This window comes from Leopardus geoffroyi, chromosome C1 (genome assembly GCF_018350155.1).
Source record: "Leopardus geoffroyi isolate Oge1 chromosome C1, O.geoffroyi_Oge1_pat1.0, whole genome shotgun sequence".
NCBI classification, from domain to species: domain Eukaryota; kingdom Metazoa; phylum Chordata; class Mammalia; order Carnivora; family Felidae; genus Leopardus; species Leopardus geoffroyi.
The window spans coordinates 206,261,190-206,269,285 of NC_059328.1; positions in this window are offsets into that span (position 1 = coordinate 206,261,190).

The following is an 8,096-nucleotide window of genomic DNA, read 5'->3' on the forward strand; positions in this document are numbered from 1 at the left end:
GGATGATTACGACATAGAAAAGAAAGGCTCGTGTATAGAAAAACATAACCCTGGCAATTACATTAGAACTTCTCAGTATTTTTTTTAAGTTTATTTCTTTATTTGGGGGGGGGGGGGGTGGTGGGGAGGGGCAGAGAGAGAGGGAGAGAGAGAATCCCAGGCAGGCTCCATGCTGTCAGTGCAGAGCCCAACTCAGGGCTCAGTCTCGAGAAACATGAGATCGTGAGCTGAGCCGAAATCTAGAGTTGGATGCTTAACCGACTGAGCCACCCAGGCGTCCCGGGACATTTTCATATTTTTAAATGGTAAGGGAAAAGATTTGTGTTAAAATAATAAGTTGGGTCGTTCGTTAGTTAAGTAAATATTTATCGAGGACCAAGTATGTCCGAGGCACAGGGAAGTTCCATCAAATAAGACCGACAGGATCCTCACGTCCACAATTAACACCAACAAATAAATGAGGAAGAAGCTATCAGGTCACATTATACCCATCACACATCAGGCGTGCTCCAATGAAAATAAAGCCGCCTGAAGCTTCGGGGAGGGACCCGGTGACTGGTTCGGGAGGTCAGAGAGACCTCTGGGAAGCAATCTCTTCAGCTGATGGCTGCCATTATGATGAGAGTTCTAAAACCACAAAGAAGTTTCTTTCGATTTCTCTGTAGTCTCCAAAGTTTCTCGCGTAGGTCTATATTTCATTTCAAACCAGAATAACACCGTAAAACAAATAGATAACAGTGGATAAAATGAGGGAGTGAGGGAGCCTTTACTTAGAAAACCCCGGAAAGTGGAGAACATATTCAGTTACACCTGCAGATGGAACCGATAGAGTCGTAAGTGGATACAGAAGCAAACGTTGGCACCTCTCTCGGCGGAGGAGGCCACGCATTGAAAATGTATCCCATAAAACATCCATCAAGATAGCAGTAAAAGGGGTGAAATGTGTACACACATAAAAACAATTGGAAACATATTTGCCTAATTATACAGACAAAGATATCAGGATGAGTGTTGAAAGGAGCAGAGAACCTCGAAGCTGTGGAATCTCTGCCTTAATGGAACCCAACCAGGGCTGGGAACATGGCCTCAGGGACAAATGCCACCAATTACAAAAACATTAAAGAGTTAATAAAGCCTGTGAAGTGTTTCCAAAGAAAGGAGGAAGTGAGAGGAGGAAGCCACAATTCCTCTTTTATCAGCAATTACTCTTTCATATGTTTGTATCAAGCGAACTTTATTAAATCATTCTGCAAAGGTCAAGTGGGATGTGTCTTTCCTAGACTATTTTCATATTTCATGACACAGACTGAGTAACTGGATAATATACACTGTATTTCCGAAGACTGGAAGACATTTACGCCTGAGCGCTGACTTCCTGTCATGTGATATTAGTCATTTAGACAATGGGGTTTTATACGACGCAGCATATGTACCCAACTCAGCCAATTCCTTTTCCGGTGCCTGAGAATCTTCCACTCAGCAGCTGTCAGAAACACAGTTTACCTGCTTATCTTTAGGAAAAGCGACTAGTTTCCCGTTCACACCTACAGCGACAAGGTGTGACCTCCCAGGGGGCCAACGTCAACACTTTTTCTTAAATCAAGCATTCAAAAGATTGAAAATCCGTTTCAAGCCTCGCAGAATAATCCATGAGATACAAAGTTCTCTTAGTGAAGATGCCTTCTCTTCCCGAAGGATGGGGCAAGGCTTGAGGCTCTGAAAACCTGACCGATCTGAGAGGGCCCCAGGACTCACGTTTGTCATTGCTTCACCGTTATGACCATTTTGAAAGTGACAATAAGACTGCAGTGTGCTATATTGGTGTTCCATCGTTGTTATCTTCTGTCCAGAACTTTCAAAACTTCTCACAAATATTATGTCATTTTGCTTTCGGCACCCCTACCAAGTAGGCACCTATCTGAGGTTGTTGCCCATGAAGCGGAGAGGCAAAGGAAACCACACTAAATGTTATCAGTGCTTCTGTTTGAGTTGTGGCTCCTCAGATGAGGGTTGTTTTCATCTTTCTGCTTGGCTGTGTTTTCTATTGTTCTTTAATGGGCCTTTATCATTTTACAACACATTTTTTAGTTGTTTTCAATATTTATTTACTTTTTTTTTTTTTTAATTTTTTTTTTCAACGTTTATTTATTTTTGGGACAGAGAGAGACAGAGCATGAACGGGGGAGGGGCAGAGAGAGAGGGAGACACAGAATCAGAAACAGGCTCCAGGCTCTGAGCCGTCAGCCCAGAGCCCGACGCGGGGCTCGAACTCACGGACCGCAAGATCGTGACCTGGCTGAAGTCGGACGCTTAACCGACTGCGCCACCCAGGTGCCCCAAAATTTATTTACTTTTTGAGAGAGAGACAGAGACAGAGCACGAGCGGAGGAAGGGAAGAGAGAGAGGGGGGGGATACAGAATCGGAAGCAGGCTCCAGGCTCTGAGCTGTCAGCACAGGGCCCGCCGCGGGGCTCGATCCCGCCAGCGGTGAGATCGTGACCTGAGCTGAGTCAGATGCTTAACCGACTGAGCCACCCAGGTGCTCCTTTACAACAAATTTTTAATGTTGTGAGGCAAATGCAAACAAACCCTGCTATCCCTGCAGTAGACCCTGTAAGGCAAGGATTCATGTCTTTTCTCTGTGTTACTATCACCAGCCCAGGGCCCTCTAGGCTGCACCCTCTTCTTCATTAAGTACATAACATTCTTGGGGCACCTGGGTGGCTCAGTCGATTGAGCGTCCGACTCTTGATTTCAGTTCAGGTCACGGTCTCATGGGTTCCTGAGATTGATCCCCACGTAAGGCTCCCTGCTGTCAGCTTGGGATTCTCTCTCTCCCTCTTTCTCTACTCCTCCTTTGCTCACGCGTGCGCACTCTCTCTCTCTCTCTTTCTCTCTCTGTCTCTCAAAATAAATAAATAAACTTAAAACAAACAAACAAAACAAAAAGTAGATAATGTTCTTTATCTACACCCGGTAGGGAGGGAAAGAAAATTAGCATTTCTTAGTAGTTGCCCGTGTGCACGGGAACTGAGATAAGACGCATAAAATTCACCCAGTTAATCTCGCTATCTTGGGAGCTGTATTTACTCACGTGATCTGGAAAGTGGCAGCTCAGAGAAACTACCACCTTAAGGACATTTGTACACGAGCAACAGGAGAACAAAGCAGGATTCAAGCCCCCGCGTGACCGATTTCGCAGCCAATCCTCTCCAGTACGACACACGTGGGCCATCCTTGTCATGCTAGCAGTTCAGTATTTCCATCCTGCCTCCTTCCAATACATCCTCCATGGAGGAGGGGCATTAGCTAATGTTCCTCCTCTGCTTGGAGGCCGCCAGTCACTTCCCATTGCACATGGAATTTAATCCAAGCTCCTTATTGTGGCTGCACTGGCCCAGCCCAGGCTGGCCTCATCCCATGCCGCACTCCCCCCCTGCATACCAGACATAAGGACTTAATTTCAGTACCTCAAACAGGCGAAGCTCTTTCTCAGATTCAGACCACCTCACATGCTGCTCCCTCTGTTTAGAAAACCTCTCTGCTCACTTCCCCAGGCTCATCATACCCGCCAGGCCCTCCCTGACGATTCGGTGTAAGAAGGCCCCACGTTTCACCCTTTCGATCCTCTTTTCCTTCCCCACACTCAGCACGATGCCTAATTATAGGTTCACTTCTTGACTCGTTTTTGTCTGTCTTCCCTATGTGAGGTTCAGAATCTGCCGGGAACCATATTGACCAAAACATCACAGACATTCAGTGATTCCCGGCTGACAGAAGATTCTCACAAAGTATTTGCCAAATAAACGCATAAAAGGCTTCAGTCCCGGTGACTCTCAGTTCACGTTCTACTTCACTTCCAGGTCATTTGGCTGCCTGGGTCCCACTGTGTCATTAATCACATTTGCCTTCTTCTCGTCTACAAGATTGTGTCGGTGGTATTATTGGAACACAATCCTTCCTCACCTCCAACCCTTGCCCTGGGTTCCAGTAGGTCCATCTGACCTGAGCATCCACCTGCCATGCAACTGGACAAAATTGGGGCTCTTTCAGCAAAGGAGAAGACAGATGGAATGACCACCTCCTGCCCACAGACTTGTGCCTGTAAAATCTACTCACCTTTCCCCCTGCCCCCCACCCACTGCCACAGACAGAATTCTGGAAAATCCAAACCCAAAAGAGCCATCCCTCCAAGAGATTCCTGACGTCCCCCCAAACCTGTGACCCCAGTGCCACCCTCACGGTTAGAAATCGGTCTTGCAGTGGGACAGTCCTCCGTGTATCAGCCCAGGGGGTGAGAAACCCTGAAGACTGTAGCTTCAGACTGATCCTTGCTGTTGTTTCACTGGGTCTTAGCCACACACCTGTTTTCATGACGAAAGTTGCAATGGTAAATAAGCCACCATTGGCAAAGATTCTTTGGAGCAGAGGTCAGCTCATTATTTTCTTCTTTGTATCTTCAGTCCCGTTATTTTGGGAGCTCTCAGTGGTTAGAGGGAGTCGTTTAAAAATTATGACCACACATGGAAAAAAAAAAAAAGGAAGAAACTATCAATACATCTTCTCAATAAATTATATTCACATAAAAGCCATTTTTTTGTGACTTTTCCATTCACGGTCATTAAAAATAATCTCTCCGTTATTTCAGTAACTTAGATAAGTGAATGAGTAAGTTTAAGAGCCCAGGAACATGTGATTAAGTAACACTATTGGGGCGTCCGACTTCGGCTCAGGTCATGATCTCGCGGTCCGTGAGTTCAAGCCCCGCATCGGGCTCTGGGCTGACAGCTCGGAGCCTGGAGCCTGCTTTGGATTCTGTGTCTCCCTCTTTCTCTGACCCTCCCCTGTTCATGCTCTCTCTCTCTCTCTGTCTCAAAAATAAATAAACGTTAAAAAAAAAAAAAAAAAGTAACACTATTCATTGCTAACCCTTACCAGTAGCTCACCATCAGTCAGGCATATGCAAGGTAACATTTGACCCTCAACAGAACCCATTGAAGAAACCATCATTTTTCTTTTCTTAGAGAATATTTGTTTATGTTTTATTCTTTTTTGAGAGAGAGAGGGAGAGAGGCAGAGAGAGAAGGGGACAGGAGACCCAGAGCGGCCTCTGCGTTGACAGCAAGAAGCCTGGTGCTGGGCTTGGACTCATGAACCGTGAGATCACGGCCTGAGCGAAAGTTGGACGCTCAACTGACTGAGCCACCCAGGCACCCCTTACAGAATTTGAAATTAGTTTAAAAGAAATCAGATAACGTATCCAAAAGCACACAGCTAGTACAAATGTTTGAGTTGCCAATCCAGAATTTCAAACCAAGGTTTTGAGTCCCCGGAGGTCTGTAGCATTAGGCTACACAGTCCTCTACTATTCTTACGATGGCGCGCCATTTTTAAGGACTTAGAAGGTTTAAAGAGGTAGGGTTGTCTCGGATGCTCTGGAACCTTATCGAGTCCAGCCTCTTGAGGTATCTGGGGGATCCATAGCGAGACATGAGTTCGTCTCTTCTCTGGCATGTCATGGAGCCCATCTTGGTTATATTGTCCCCAAAAGCAGCTCTCTTAGTGATCTTTCCAACAATGTATTGTAGGTTTCAAACCATAGCATAGCAGCCTCACATGTACTAAGGAGCAAACCTTCCAATGGCCTCAATGGCCCTCAAAGGCCCAGCAAGACCCAGGCCCCTGCCACCTCCTCCGATGCCATTTCTGCCATTCACACCTTGCTCACTATCCTGCAAATCCCCCTCAAAGAACCAATCTGGTCTCCAGGCCACTCAGGCCCTTATATCTGAGCCACAAAGCACAGCTAAAGAAAAGCACTCCACCCTCACCCGGGCCTCAGGGCTGTTCCACGTCCTCCGTGTCCCAAGACAGAGCCCGCACCACTCCACTGAGGCCACTGGAGATGCTTGTGCCCTCCCCGCCACCCTTAGCCTCGGAGACAACAGGCAGTACAAGTGAACTCCCACAATTCCACGACCTCCCTCTTGGCCGGCACACACGTCTGTGTTCTTCCCTACTGCCCTTACTTAAGCAGGAAAGGTTTAAAATGATGCTCTCTATCCGGGATAAAGCCAGTCTGTCTAAAACTGCACTGCATCTCGCTCAATCCCTTCCTACTTTGCCGGGCCTACTTGCTTCCCTCATTGACCGTCACTGACCTCCTTTTTTTACACCTCCAGCCTCTCACTGGGCAACAAAGCTTACCATGTGGCTTTAAAAAAGGTGCTTACACTTTCTGAGTACCAGATAATGTTACCACATTGTTGGGTTGCTGTGAAGGTTTTTAGACAATACATTTCTGCAAAAGCTCAATGAAATATAACTATTGTAATTAGAGAGTAATTTCCTAAGTCACGAATCTATGTTGTCAGTCTTCTAGTTAAGAGTTCTTCAACGGCATCCCTTCACTTTTTTTTTTTTTTTTTGCATTTTTTAAAGTTTATTTGAGAGAGAGTGAGTGGGGGAGGGGCTGAGAGAGAGAGAGAGAGAGAGAGCACGAGAATCCTAAACAGGCTTCACACTCAGTGCAGAGCCTGACACGGAGCTCAATCCCGCGACCCTTGGATCGTGACCTGAGCCGAAATCAAAGAGTCAGATGTTCAACTGACTGAGCCGCCCAAGTGCCCCCCTCTCCTTCACTTTTAAAATCAAATACGAATCCTTGGGGCACCTGGGTGGCTCAGTGGGTTGGGTGTCTGACTTCGGCTCAGGTCATGATCTCACGGTCAGTAAGTTCGAGCTCCACATGGGGCTCTGTGCTGACAGCTCAGAGCCTGGAGCCTGCTTCGGATTCTGTGTCTCCATCTCTCTGTCTTTCTCTGCCCCTCTCCTGGTCATGCTCTGTCTCCTCTGTCTGTCAAAAATACATATTTAAAAAAAGTCATCACAGGAAATAAAATAAAATAGAAATCCATGAGCATGGTATGATATAAGGCATTCTGGACTGGACCCAGACCACCTCTCCAAGCTCATCATTCTGTCGTATGGACAACGGATGTTACATTTATCATTAAGTCTCAAAGGCAGCTTAGATCTCTTTGTCCCATTCTCCTTGCTCTTCTCTCCCACTCCCCCTCAACCTGCATTTATTATCTTTTGAATATAATTTATTGTCAAATTGGCTAATATACAGTGTATAAAGTGTGCTCTTGGTCTTAGGTAGATTCCCATGGTTCATCACTTCCATACAACACCCAGTGCCCATCCCAACAAGTGCCCTCCTCAATGCCCATCACCCATCTTCCCCTCTCCCCCACCCCCCATCAACACTCAGTTTGTTCTCTGTATTTAAGAGTCTCTTATGATTTGCCTCCCTCCCCCTCTGTTTGTAACTATTTTTTTTTCCCCTTTCCCTTCCCCCATGGTCTTAGAAAGACAGGTATCCTATGTTTTCACTCATGCGGAATCTTGAGAAACTCAACCTGCATTTACACAGCAATTCTGGAGCCGTCAATATTGTAAAGTTGAGTGACTACATTCATTCCTCTTTGTATCAGCCAGCTGGCAATATCTGGCTCCGTATTATAGTATAGGAACAAGCAATGATTCCTACTGCCTCATAAAACTCAGAAAGCTACTTTCTCTCATAAGTTTAAATCATGTAAGCAGAGACAGACAACAATGTTGAGCATGTGTTTGAGAACCCACTGAGGACATGCTCTGCTGGATGCATGGTCTTGTAGAGAATCACAAGCTGAGAATCAGAACATCTGAATTGTATTCCTAACTCTACCATTAAAGGCTGAGTGTGAAACTGTGGATGATCATTTCACCATCCTGTTGCTTGACATTCTTGCCAAAGACTGAGGATTGTATTCCTGACCTGCCCTCTTCATGAAGATACTGGGAAGATCAATATGATGTGTGTGAACCTTCCTTGAATTTCTCAAGTGTCATACAGACCACTGAGGGTACATAAATACTACTCCTCAAACTCGTTGATACTTATAATGAAAGAGAAAGTCTGCAAGTACATGTGGAGACGTTTTCTTACAATCAATTCTCAAGGTGATGTCTTTTTCCAGTGTTAAATTTGAAAGTAAAGACAAAGGAGAAAGGAAAAGAACTGAAGTCAGGTAAGAAGCCCAAACACA